This window comes from Sinocyclocheilus rhinocerous, unplaced genomic scaffold, assembly GCF_001515625.1.
Source record: "Sinocyclocheilus rhinocerous isolate Xijiao unplaced genomic scaffold, SAMN03320098_v1.1 scaffold2184, whole genome shotgun sequence".
NCBI classification, from domain to species: Eukaryota; Metazoa; Chordata; class Actinopteri; order Cypriniformes; family Cyprinidae; genus Sinocyclocheilus; species Sinocyclocheilus rhinocerous.
The window spans coordinates 277,186-290,979 of record NW_015635537.1 but is presented as its reverse complement, the minus strand read 5'-3'; the positions used below and the strand labels follow the sequence as shown (position 1 = coordinate 290,979).

Here is a 13,794-nt window from a genome sequence, read left to right as displayed (position 1 = left end):
CTACTTTGATATATGTATATATATATATATATATATATATATATATATATGATATATGCAATACATTTATGTTGGTTCTGTTCTGTTACCCCAGGGGGTTTATTGCTGCTCTCCTTGCTCTCATCCATGCTAGGCTGCATGGATGCACAGTGAGTTCTTGCCCAGAACAGAACCATACCGTCAATCCAAACTTTATGCTAATTGTCAGTCATCTTTGACGTTAGTGGCCCTGACAGAAATGGACTTCATCCAACTTGTTGACCGGGAAAGAGAGTCAGAAACACACATGGGCTCGCGCCTTGGTGTGATTTATTATTTCTGTACTAGAGAGGCAGTGTATTTCTGGAAGACTCTTTGAGTGAACATCTCTCCCTCACAATCCAAACAGTGTGATTTAGTGGTGAATGATCTGGATTGGTAATTAAAGGCGTTTGGTTTAAATCCCACAAGGGTTGAGCCATGAACTGTCACCTGTATGCCCTTGAGTAAGACTCTTAACCTCACAGGACTGACCCTGTGCTGTAAGTCGCTTTGAATAAAAGCATCCGCTGAATGACTACTTAATTACTCAGCATTCTTGCACATTTCAGGTGTTCCCTCTGGACGTTTTCAAAAGCAAGTGATTTGAGTCCAGACTTGTGTGAATGAGTAATTGAAACTCAGGTTTTGTTGTATAAAACCACAAGCTGTTTAAAACTGTGTGCCGAATAGCATACTAGCATACTACTGTACCTACTGTTTATGCAGTATGCATACTGTGCACAGAATGTACAGTTTCTGTAAACATGGAATAACATTTGCCAAAAATTTATGTATACAGTAGAGCACAGTGAGTGAAATATCAACCTGATCCAGGAAGGGCTTGGAAATCTGAAGAAAAAGTAATTATTTAATGAAGTGGCCATTTCGTTTGAATTTGTATGGAAATGTATGGTTTTTCTAAGCATGAATGTCCACTACCTAAATCTAACCATCAGTGGGGCGTAAGCAGATCGTATTTAAACATGTATGAGACTGTACAAATGAATATGAATGACTATTTTAGCCAAAATGTAAAATAGTTACGAAATGCCATGAAAGTGTGTTTGAAATATTGTATCCCACAATGCATTGGTCTCAACTTGACTTTCCATTTCCAGAGAGATGAAAGAACCAGAAGTAATATCCAATTTTCAATAATTATCATATTTGAAATGTTTATTGTTCAACAATAATAACTTTCTGATTCACATACTATTTAAAATATATGGCAGTATACAGTGTACACTGCACAGTAAGAAGTATGCTTCCATTCTTCCATTCTGAACACAGCCTGTGAGAGTTCAATCCCAGAATGCTCTGGCTGTGAGGTCTGAATCTGAGGATCAGAACTGTCAGAATTAACTCTCAATGAAGCATATGGTGGGCCAAGAATGTGTGTGTGTAACTTCAGTGAGCTCACACACACTTGCATTCCTGCATTATACATGTAAATATAATGAAATGCGACTCTGTGTTTGTAGAATAATGGATAGATTGTGTCACGTTTGTATGGTTTGTGCTCTGACAGGCCTCTGAACACAAATGGATTGTGCGTTGGGGTCGAGGGAGACCCACAGATATGTGTTTAGGCGTGTAAACTGTAAGTATGGTCACATGCAATTTGCATGTCTTCTTGAATCAGGTGTTCATCTATGAACCCACTCTGGACTATGGCATGAATTTCAAAAACAAGATTGTGAAATCCTCCTCTCAGATGTCTTCAAGTAGATATCATTACTTTTGTGTGTCATACATGAAACACAAAAGAGGATTTTTACATTTTCTGAGGAAAATGTGAGTGGTGTGTGCTTGTGCAAAACTCAGTTCTAGGTTATTGTGGGTGATTGCTAGGTTGCTATTGAATAGATTGCTTTTGACTTAAAGGCTCAAGTCAAAAGAATCAAATAATCTAGTCTTTACATATGGCTCAGCTTCCTTTTACAATGTCAGTCTATGCCCATTTTACCCTTTATCAACCACCTGATAAACATCAAGTATTATTGCTTAGAAAAGTAACAATACAAAAAAAAAAATGTGTCTTGAGGTATCGTTTATGCCCATAGCACTAAGAATGCAAGAAAGTCTTGAATACTTCAAGGGTTTGTTCAAAAACTAGTTCTGCTTATTATCAATAGAGTTGCACAAATTGAAATTGCGAATTGAAAATATGGCTAATGGAAACGCGTCAATTTCGCAGAAACACCCATATATCGCAAAAAAAACAAATTTATGCTTGCATGAGGTGGTTTTTCAGCCAATTCAAAAAGGAATATTTCGCAAAACTGCAATGGAAATGTTTTTGTTTTTTCGCATTTTCAGGTCACATGGCATACGAAAAAGTCATATGATCATTCTTCAATGTACTATAACCTCCAAGAAACACTTCATACGTGGCCCCTCTCTCTCCACATCACGAGTAGACACGCCCCTTATTGCTGACTGGCTACAAGTTTGTTTTGCTATTCGGCCCGAATCAGTTTTCTAAAGTGTTTTTGAAAAATTACATACCCTACCTTTAATGCTTAGACAATTTACACTGCACACATCTGCGGCAAGTTACTGCTCTGACAGCCGTCGGAGCTGATCTAATCAATGCTTGTGTATACCAGCCACGCCACACGGCATGTTTCAGAAGCGGCTCTCCACGCTGCTTCTGTAAAGACAGACGCATACGCCTCCTTCAATTAAATATAATGGCTAGCGCAGTGGCTGCGATATACGTAGGCCTAACCCTACCAAAATCCATCGGGAAAGGAAAAAATAACATCGCATAACATCGGTTAATGGAAATGCAATACTTTTTTTATCAACATTTATAAAATATCGCTAAAGTTTTGTGCAAATCTATAATGGAAATGCAGCTAGTGCCCATCCAAAAGTATTTTTCCCATTCATTTTCCTAATTCGTCTTATTGGCTTTAATGAGGGAAATGAAGCATTGCAAAGACATAATCAAATATGGAGAAATATAAAAATAGAAGAAAAAGAAGTTCATTATAAATAAATGCATAACATACATACGTGTGTGTGTGTGTGTGTGTGTGTGTGTGTGATTTGCAGTGCTTTAATTTGAGTGGGTGGGCGCTGGGGAACTCTTTTGCAGCGATTGGTGGAGATTTCTTTGCTGAATCATTGGTAATGTATTTTTTCACCATGAAATTCCATTGTGATACACAATTGTTTAAAAAACAAGCCTAAATAATGCAGACCAATGGTTTCAACAAAAACATATCATCGATTAACAACCTTGCAGCTCGCACAGATTAAATTTCGGGAGCATATGCGACCAAAATGGTCGCAATTTCGAGCCTTGTCCAAGTAGGTCTATCTTGTAATCATTAAAAATGAATGGGATTTTACTTCTGGAACCTGACTGTTGTACTCTGTAAGACTAGTGATGCTGACTTTAAACACAACTAGCATTGGTCAGTAAAACACCTGCTGTATTTCAAGGGTTAATGTGCACATGCCTGTGTATTACAGATCTCCTGAGTGTGATAGTCATCTGGCTAGATTTTGTATGGTTTCACTAATCATGGACTTTGTTCAGGTGGGCATTAATAGGCACTTAGTGGCTCTGAAAAACAAAAGCAAACAGTTACTTGAAGTGTTATGTTTACCACCGACATTCACCAGTTTATACAGTCTGAAATATAAGCCTCATTTAATAAGCAGATCTGATAAAAAAAAAATAGCAGCCTGAAATGAACTCTGTGTAACATGAGTTTTGAGTTGGCACATCAAATATATGCTGTCATCATAAACTAGCATGAAAATCACCCAAGTTTGGCCTCACCCTCGAACCAATAATAAATCAACACGCATCGCTCCCCCAACACACACCTGGTTTACGACATCATCAACACAAAAACACGCAGAAACCTGAGGAAGTCAACCGGCCTGTGTTCAGTGATGAAGTTAGCTGAAATAAAAAATATGTTCAAATAATGTTTTGCTTTGTAATCTGAACGTTCAAAACGAATGTTTTTGTTCTAAAGTTCTTACATGTTAGCCAAAATTCTTTGAACGTGTTAGCTGCAAGGCAGTGTTTCTGGTTGAACTACAGTGTTCATATAAACTGAACTGTTGTCCAACTGTCTGACATTGATGAACTCTGACTGTTTGTCCAAACAGCATGTGTTTATGACATCTGAAGAGCGATGTGTTATGACTCTATTGTCTGCGTGGTGCTGTTGGTAATTGTGGGAGTGAATTGGGCAAGAGATGGAGATGATTTCTCCATGATTTCTCTCTGCCAGAGTTAGAGCCGCATTGTTCAGAGTGACCTCCTCCACGGCACTTCCTTCCTCATAAACACACTCATACAGATCACATTACAGCTGCCCACAGGCGCCCAGGAGAGCTGCTCTGATGATGTCCAGCCTCTGCTTCACACCCTGCAGGGAAACACACACACACACACACACACACAGTCTGTTTGATGTTGAGGGGAATTCACCTGTAAGAAAGTACCATGGTATGTTGCATGGTTTTCATCATTGTATGCCTACCATGGTATTCCTGGAATGCCACAGTACTTTGTAAGGGTTGTAAGGTTAAGATTGGATTAAACATGTTATAGCCTGATCATGTGATCATTTTTTATAATTTTGGGTTCAGGATTGTACAGTGTGTCGAGCATTACAAGCTAAATCTGCCTTTATATTAAACAGACAAATATAAAAATGCATATATACTGACGTGAAGAATCTTTCCCTAGCTGAGTATTAGCCTAATATGTGCAGAATAATTGTTAAAAAAAAAAAACTACAGTGAGCAATACATACAGGAGAATATTTTTGCATTATTGCTTACATATTCTTTACACATTCTTTAATATTACTCTTTTCCATATTTTAAAACCATAGTGAAGCATCATGAAACTGTTAAAAAACACAAATAAAAATATAAGTATTTTGTAATGAGTAAAAATACAAATACAAATGAAAACTATAAAAATGCTTTGTCTAGATTCCAACTCTGGACATTTACTTAACCATCTTCATGAAATACGTGAGTTTGATTTTAGACACCTGTTGACTGTTTTTCTTTTACTATTCAGTTTAGAACAATTTTACTTTAAAAGTTTTTAAATTCAAAATGTACTTTTTAAAAGAGTCATACTGTGTTGCAGACACAATTTACACTACAGTTCAAAAGTTTGAGGTTAGTATTTTTTTATGATTTCTAAATCATGTGAAAATGAAGACTGGAATAATTATGCTGGAAATTCAGCGTTGCATCACAGGAATAAATTACATTTTAAAATATATTATAAGAGAAATCTGCTTTAAATTGTAATAATTTTTGACGATACTACTGTTGTTTATTAAATTAGTGCAGCCTTGATGAGCAGAGACTTCTTTCAGAAACATTTTGAACGTTAGTGTATATTTGTCTACAAAACAAATTTTGAAGAGCAAATGTTGTGTTGTCAAGTTTGCTTGCATTGATTGGCTTGAGTGTCTTGGAAGTCAATCACAAAAAAGCCTGATTTATTAATAAAGTACGCATAAGCCTTTATATAAACAGGCTCTGTCCTTTACTCTTTTCTTTTCGTTTATTTGGCCCTACCCTGTCAAAGTTGCTACTTGATTAAACAAATTATTTTGCATTATTTGTTTACATAAAATAAAAGCCGTAGAGACAGACCCTTTAAAAACTTCGGCCAATGAGAATTGACCATGTGCACTAACGCAAGTAGATGAATGAGTAGGATCATAAAAAATCTAATCTGTATTATGTCACACTTTTTACACTTCCTGTGTTTGCAAGTGTGTGTGTCGTGTACGATGTGTCATTGATTACAGGTAGGTGTAGTATTTTTGAATGTGGTTTGGTGTAGCAGTTCTGTACACTGCTATCAAACCACAGGCTTTCCCTAAGGAAATGACTGCACATGTATGTCCAGTTTGGTGTGTTTTTTGGTCTTAAATTGGATGAATTGGAAACCTGTATGGTTGACTAGGTTAGGCCTATTATTGTTAACAGGCATCATGAGATTAGTGCTATGACAACTATTTTTCAAGGAGGTACAACACAACAGAGAGAACCAAGCCCTTCCTGTCTCTCTGTCTCTCGCTCATCTGAAATGGATCTGTTATTGGTCTGCGAGGTTTCCATAACAGTGTAGTTCAGCAGGACAGTCTGGATGAGCTGCAGACAGTGATCTGAGCGCTGAGCTCTTCTCCAGGACAATAACACACACACACTATCTAAACATTCAAATGAGAATGACTAGTGTATCATTGATTTGAATAAGGGAAAATATGGTGGTTTGGAATGTGATCCAACATTGCTTTTGGAATGTAATATCTGTCCTGGAGCATCAGCACTGAGGAGAAACAGAAGTTCAGATGCCGTGTAAAGTGTAAAGATTGTAAATGTAGTGTTTATTTATTGATTTTTAGATGCATTAATAGGAAAATTCACTCAAAAATGAAAATTGTCATCATTTACTTACCCTCAAGTTGTTCCAAACCTGTATGAGTTTCTTTCTTAGATATTTTGAAGAATGCTGGTAACCAAACAGCTGATGGTAACCATTGACTTCCATTGTATTTTGTTCCATAAAATGGAAGTCAATGGCCACCCTCAGCTGTTTGGTTACCAGCATTCTTCAAAATACCTTTTTGTTTAGGTGAGGTGCATTATGCAGGAATAGGGATGTCATGGTTGTCCATGATTGTGTACATATATCCAGCATTAACACACTTCACTCTTCTAGCAAACACACACACACACACACACACATACACACACACACACACACACAGTGTCTTGCTGTCTGGTGGTTTAGCACACACTCATATCATGGATGTGGATTTCGCTCCGAAGTATTTGACGTAAGTTTGCACATGATGAGTTGCTCAGTCTGACAAGGGTTTGGTTTATACTTGTCTCACAGATACAGTCTTAAGCCAGGGTTATTTTTCCCCATACTTCCTCTCCATTCTCTCTCTCACACACTCACACACACACACCCTGTGATATCTTTCCCACACAGTCAGTCAGTATCCTCACAGTATCCTCAACACTAGTTTCAGCCGCAGACAGCACGTCCTCAGTTCATTCACTCAGCGTCTGTGTGAAATCACAAGCTCTAATCTCATTAGCTGGCTTTACACAACTTCCAGGAGGCAGAACACACAGGTTTTTACCAGTCTGCTGTTGCAACAGATACATGATCCTTACAAAAGAAGAAGTACACTTCAGGTATAAATTGAATTTGTTTTCCAAGCATGTTCCAACAAGTATACCTTATGTAATAAATATAACCAGTGTAAGTATACTTGTAAGCAGGGTGTAATTTGTAGGGGGGGGGACTTCCCCCCTTCTGGTCAATGTATCCTGTCTCTGCTGAATTATATTTCTCCCCGGTGGGGATAAAAAAAAAAAAAATATATATATATATATATACATATAGCAAAATATATATATATACATATGTACATGTAGCATCCAAAATATAATTAAAGGTGAACGCATATACACTCACAGACCAGAATACCAGAGACAACATTACTGCAATAGGCTACATCAGCGGTTCCCCCAAGTAAACTTCAAGGGATTTCCCCTGCTCAGGGAGTAGGGAGCAATGAACACTGTGTAGGGATCATATCGCTCGGATCACAGTTCATGCACGTAGCTCCCTTCTAACGAGCTGGTTATCTGAATCGGGTGTGTTAACTAAGCGAGGCATGCAAAATATGCAGAGTGCGGGGGCGCGAGGATTAGAATTGGGAATCGCTGGGCTACATCATGTGCCATTCACCGGTGAGAAAACTTTAAAAGTACTACAATACCAGGAAGGAAGATCGGGTCGTTGATGTTTGTCTGCCATTCTCGCTCTGTCTGCACAGCATGCATGAAGGCGCTGATGACGTATCCTGTCCGCGCAAACCCGGTGCACAGAGGTATGCTAATACATACGTTGACAGGCAGGTAGGAAAGCCAATTAAAATGCTCGGACCGAGCGTTTTGATTGGACGAACATTTCTTGGTCCTACGCCTTCCACAGAATATATAAATACAGATAAATACATTTAGACCACTTAACTTAATGATTGCTATCGGGATGTGAAGAGACTTTCAACCAGCATAACAAAAAATGTTCTAAAGACAATCACCTATTGCACCTTTAACTCCCGATTGATTTTGCATTCCTGGTAGAAATGAGAACTATCAGTGTCACTGTAACCAAGTATCATAATTAGTGGTCAAATATCGAAGCTATGTGTCTAATCTCAAGGTCAAATCAGAATATTTTACCACTGTGTACACTACTTGGGATTAAAAACATATCCATTTTCCTTGTAAATCAATTGTATTGGATGCCAAAATATAACGGCAACTCAATGATGCTTAGCCACTGTACGGTCATAAAAAAAATCTATCCTTTGTAGAAGGCTCTTCCCTCATTCGAGGAATCAAACAGTGCCTGAATATAGACTTTAATCACACAAACTCCAAGCTTTCAACCCTCTCGGCCACTTGTCGTCTTTCTCTTTTTTTCAGGCTTTTCTTCGTGACATTTGTGTTACTTACTTAGTTTTTTATTTTTCTGTTTTTACCATTCTTCTCTGGGTTTGTTTTCGAGGATAACACTATAGTCAGTGTTTACTCTGTGAGTCAGTGTTTGCTAGTCTGGAGAGGGTAACACTAGCCCTTTGCGCTCTCAGAGAGGCGGCTCTGGAGATCTAGGACGAGTTTTACTGCACTGCATGTCTGAATCTGACAGCAGTGAGTTTAGGCCGTCTCACGTGACTGACGTCAGTGCTGCCCAGTGCACTGAACTCTACAGAGGGCAGCATCTGATACTGCATTACCCCACGCTATGGGACGATCGAGTGCTTTTACACTCAAAGTTCAAGCAATTTCAATATTTACTCTGTTTGGCGCTGACCTTTCAAAGCAAAATCAGTGATACGATACGTAATGTAATGCATGTCTGTCTGTTCAATCACATTTTCACTCATGATTCGTGACATTTGCGATGCACTGTGTCGTGATACCTTTCTTTCATGGCCAACATTAAGTTTTTCAGCAATTTGAGCTACAGTAGCTCTTCTGTGTGATTCTGACCAGACGGCTTGGCCTTCACTCCCCACATGACCCTGACACCAGTTCACCGGTTGTCCTATCTTGCACAACTTTTGGTTGGTACTAGGGGTGGAACGGTTCGCGGAAAAAAATCTAACCGTACGGTTCTCCACACACGGTTCGGCACGCGCAGTCATGAGCGTTTCGCCCCTTAACCTGTACACTTCACCTGAGTGGGGCAGTGAGAACAAGATCAGCCTTCACCTGCAGAGGGATTCCACTTACGATCTCTCATCGAACATAACCACCTTGAGCTAGTCTCTGCTGCTGTTGCTGCTATCTCCCCGGCAGCTTTCCTCAGTCTTTTAGGTTCCAGACCAATCTTCTGTAAGAAATAGCGCACAGATGTAGCTGGGAAGCCACGGCAGCCGACTTTGATAGAAAACAAAGCTGCATTCCATCCTTTAATAGAAGCTTCGTCGATCAGATCTTGATACTTAGCCTTCTTTAACTCATGAGAGATGGCTAGCCTGGCACAGTCAACTTGGCTACTAAGATGGTTTTTGTGCTCCTGGACAGAAGAACCATATCTGGCCGAAGTGTAGTCACCACCACTTCTTCTGGGAAGACAAGCTTCTTTTTAAGGTCAACTTGCATCTCCCAGTCGGGTGCTTGATACAAAATAGAGGGTGGAGTGCTATCAGTTCTACTTGACTTGGGACACTTTCCTCCTTGCTTCAGGAAACTTACCCCTCTGGGTGGTCGTGTCTTATATTCATTGACTTTAACCCTCTGTAAGTCTGTCCATTTGGCAATTTCAACAAGGACCTTATCATGTCTCCATCTGTAGCGTCCTTCTCACAGAGCCTTGGGGCATCCTGTCAAAATGTGGTTCAGGGTACAGAAGGCTGCTCCACACTGATGGCAGGATGGATCCTCATCTTTGCCCCAGATCTTCAAGTTGTTTGGAGTTGGTAATAGGTCAGCTACAGCACGCAAGAGGAAGGTTAATTTGCCCTGGTCGGCACTCCAGAGTTCCTTCCAGGACAGTGAATGCTCAAGTGCGTGGGGCCTCATTTATAACCGTTGCGTATGCACAAAACCAGCCCTGAAAGAGGCGTACGCCACTTCCTGTGCAAAAGGTGAGATTTATAAAAACAAACTTGACGGGAGAATTTGCGCACCTGCCCGCAAACTCTGACCCATGCGTACGAACTCTTTTTCCTGGAGTGAGAAAATGAATGAAGTAAAAACAATGATTTTAAGCTCTGTTTTCATGTTGATATATACATTTACATTAAATATTACACTCTCATATGGAGATAAGGACTGAAATTACATAAAGTCATTATGCAGAACTTAAACCGAAATTATATGAATTTAGACACATGTGTAGTGGATGCGCTTGATCACTTTTCCACTTTTATTGACAGCGAGAAGTGCTATAGCTGCACATTAATTCATCTTTAAACTCAACTGCAGATCTCATGTTATGAGCTGTATTTGAAGGCTACAACTTGAAGAAAACTGTAAGATTTATACTTTGTTAGTGAAGCGCAGAGTCAGACAATTTTACAGTTGCACAGGTTCTGGCGTACGCATGGTTTTATAAATCTGAAAACTTTTGTGAGTATGGAAAATCTAGCTTTTGAGCGTATGTACACTTTTAGGATGAAATCTACGGAGAGTTTTATAAATGAGACCCCTGGTCCCACTGCATCCACTGCCCTTGAGAGGCAAGCCCTACTGCTCTTACACGCCGGTCTTCTTCTGCAGCCTCTCTAACCCTCTGCACCACAAGTGTCCTCCTACCTTTGGCATCGGCCTTACTCCAACTCTTGGCTTTGAAGTTTCCCAGTCCCAATCGTCCTTGACAGATCACACCGATGATTTCCTGGTGTTTCCAATACAATTCCGCTTCCTTCACTGCCTCTTGCAGCTTCCACTTCCTGCCACATTTGACTGTCTTGTTAGCATGTCACACTTATTCATCCTTAGACAGTAGCAGTGTGCTAACTGCTCTTGCCTTGGTGACTTTAAATTCTTCAACCACTGATGAGACTGGTAAGTGGAGCTTGGCGGTCTTGCTGTACAAATTGACAGTTGAAAGTTGAAAGTTGGAGGAACACCCAACCACAACCCTCTACGGACACCTTGGCAATTGAATCGCCATTGGCTAGTACATTTTTTTAGTTTACTCGCCAGACTGATATACTATATATGCATGTGTGTTTGTTTATATATGTTAAAACTTGGTAACCATGTATGAATGCAAATTAGTCATTTTAACTGAACTTAGGACTGGTGGTGGTGCTTTTTTGCATCCAGTGTTTCTGTAAAAAAAAAATGGGGAAAAACTAACAATAATACAGATAATAATAATACTTAGAATTCTACTAATATGGACAATATAAAACGCACTAAGGATTAACGAGCTGCTGGATTCATGAATATTAATCAGGTTGTGTGCGTTCTCTCGAATTGATTTGCTGAAATTAAAACAGGGACGATAATAGGTGAGCACCAGCCAATGAGATTGCCGTTTGCGCATTAGTTCCGCCCACTACCGGAAAACCCGGCAGTTCTTAAAAGCTGAAAAAATCCAAAGGAAAATACAACAAAGTATATAGTTTCTTTGCATGTGTGAGACAAAGCGACGGCGAGTCTTGCGCCGTTACACTAGAGTTCACGGTACGTCAAATACAGGTGCGTTGCACATCCATTAGACATAATTTAGTCGCCCCGAGTGAAGATTTAGTCGCATATGCGAGTGATTTACTCGCAATGTAGAGGGTTGAACCATCTTCGCAAAAACCTACTGCACAGCCTCTCCATTGCTTCCACCTGAGTCAAGGGAAAGTCGTATAGCAGGAATGGCCATTGTAATCTGGGTATGATGCCATACTGGAAGCACCATACCTTAAACCTCCCAAGCAGCTGGCTGTTGTCAATTTCCTTGAGCCAGATGGTCAGTCGAGCTATGGTCTCCTTAAGATTAGTGCTGTCTTTCAGAGTGTAGTCATAGCTTTTTCCCAGACACCGAATTCTTTGTTCTTCAATAGTTGGAATTTTGGCGCCTTGAATACTGAAGGTGTTCTTCGACAGCTTTCCTTTCAGGATACACTGGCTCCTAGATTTCCCTGGTTTAATTGCAACTGTGACCAGGTAGCCATCTTCTCTAATGCACTTAAGATCCACTGAGTTCCCTGGAATGAAGGAGTTATTACAGTAATATCATCCATGAAGGCTAGGCAGGCTGGTAGTCTTGTGCCGTCATCCGCTACTGGCCCTTTGCACTGCTTTTCTCCTACCATGTGTAATAGGTTCATGGCAGCCACAAACAAAGTAGGGGTCGACCGATATGTGTTTTTCAAGGGCGATGCCGATTATTACAGATCAAGTAGACCAGGGGTGTCCAAACTTTTCCTTATATAATGTATGTGTGATGTTGAGTTGACAGTAGCAGTAGCTTGTGTTTTGTTGAGGACTAAAATCTGCAAATATCTTGTTTTTAAAGCTTTAATAATTATAACATAGAATGGCTTTATAGTATTTAATCTATTAACACATGAAAGCACAAACCGCATCAAAAATGTCTGTAATTTGGCCTATATTTCATAACGCCCTTACATTACATTAAATTGGCCTATATGTCTACATTAATTATATAAGAAGATTCTGTATAAATATGCAAAATTTCTGCCACAATACCACAATTGGTCGGACTCATGACTCCCAACAAATCAGATGAGCGGTGGGCAGAGACTGCTTTAGGCCACAGAGTGGTGAGTTCTGACAGGCTGCATCAGAGCCAAATAGCGCGTTTCAAAATTAAGTTATTTTATCGGCGAATCGGTTTTGAAAATGACCGATACCGATAATCATAAAAATGCTTAATATCGGCCAGGCCGATAATCGGTCGACCCCTAAAACAAAGCCATCCTGCCATGATCCCCTTCTCGAGCCTCTGCCACTTGGTAGTAAAGCTTCCCACAGTGAACCTCATTTTCAGCTGATCCATGTGAGACATCACAAGCTTAATTACTTCTGATGGTACTTGATAATGCTCCAATGCCCTACGGATAAGCTGGTGAGGTACACTGGGGTAGGCTTTGACTAGGTCTAGCCAAACAACTGAGAGTGTTTTGTTGTTGTGTATTATAAACAATAGAACTAACAAAGGCCTACATTATGCATTATAACAAATGACTGCAGAGGGCACCAACAGCTTGATGTTTGTTTTTACACTTTACTGCACCATCTAATTCTTATTTAATATTGACTAAACAACATTTAATTCAAGTGTCCACATTTTTTTAATTCAAGTGGGCCAGTTTTACTAAACAGAGCAAATTAGCGCGAGAGCGCAATTCCAAAACGGTGCCAATGGGCGTGGTCACATGTACAGCCACAGTACATTGAAAAGGATCGGAGGCCAAAAAATGAAGGTTTGCTAGAAGTTTTGTTAGACCTGGTATTGCGTGACTCCTAGTTGAGGGTTCCAAGTCATCTTTTATTTCCTGAAGCAAATGAAAAATAACACGGCTTGGCAAACGATATGTTCGGATAATGTGTTCTTCTGGTATTCCAAATAAATTAATACATGTGGAAAAAATCCTCTCCCTTCTACCAAGCTCCCTTCTAGCTCTCTGTTCTCTGCGGTGCCTCCTCCTAGCAACAATAATTGCAGCCATTTCAAATGCAAAATAGTTTAAGACATGCTTTTTTGGG

General features: G+C 39.7%; 1 protein-coding gene across 1 annotated transcript in view; it reads left to right on the top strand.

Annotated features, from left to right (window-relative positions):
- The window catches only part of LOC107747233 (dedicator of cytokinesis protein 9-like), a 106,942-nt gene that overhangs the window by 1,288 nt on the left and 91,860 nt on the right, over positions 1-13,794 (top strand). The gene's annotated exons all lie outside the window — the stretch shown is intronic.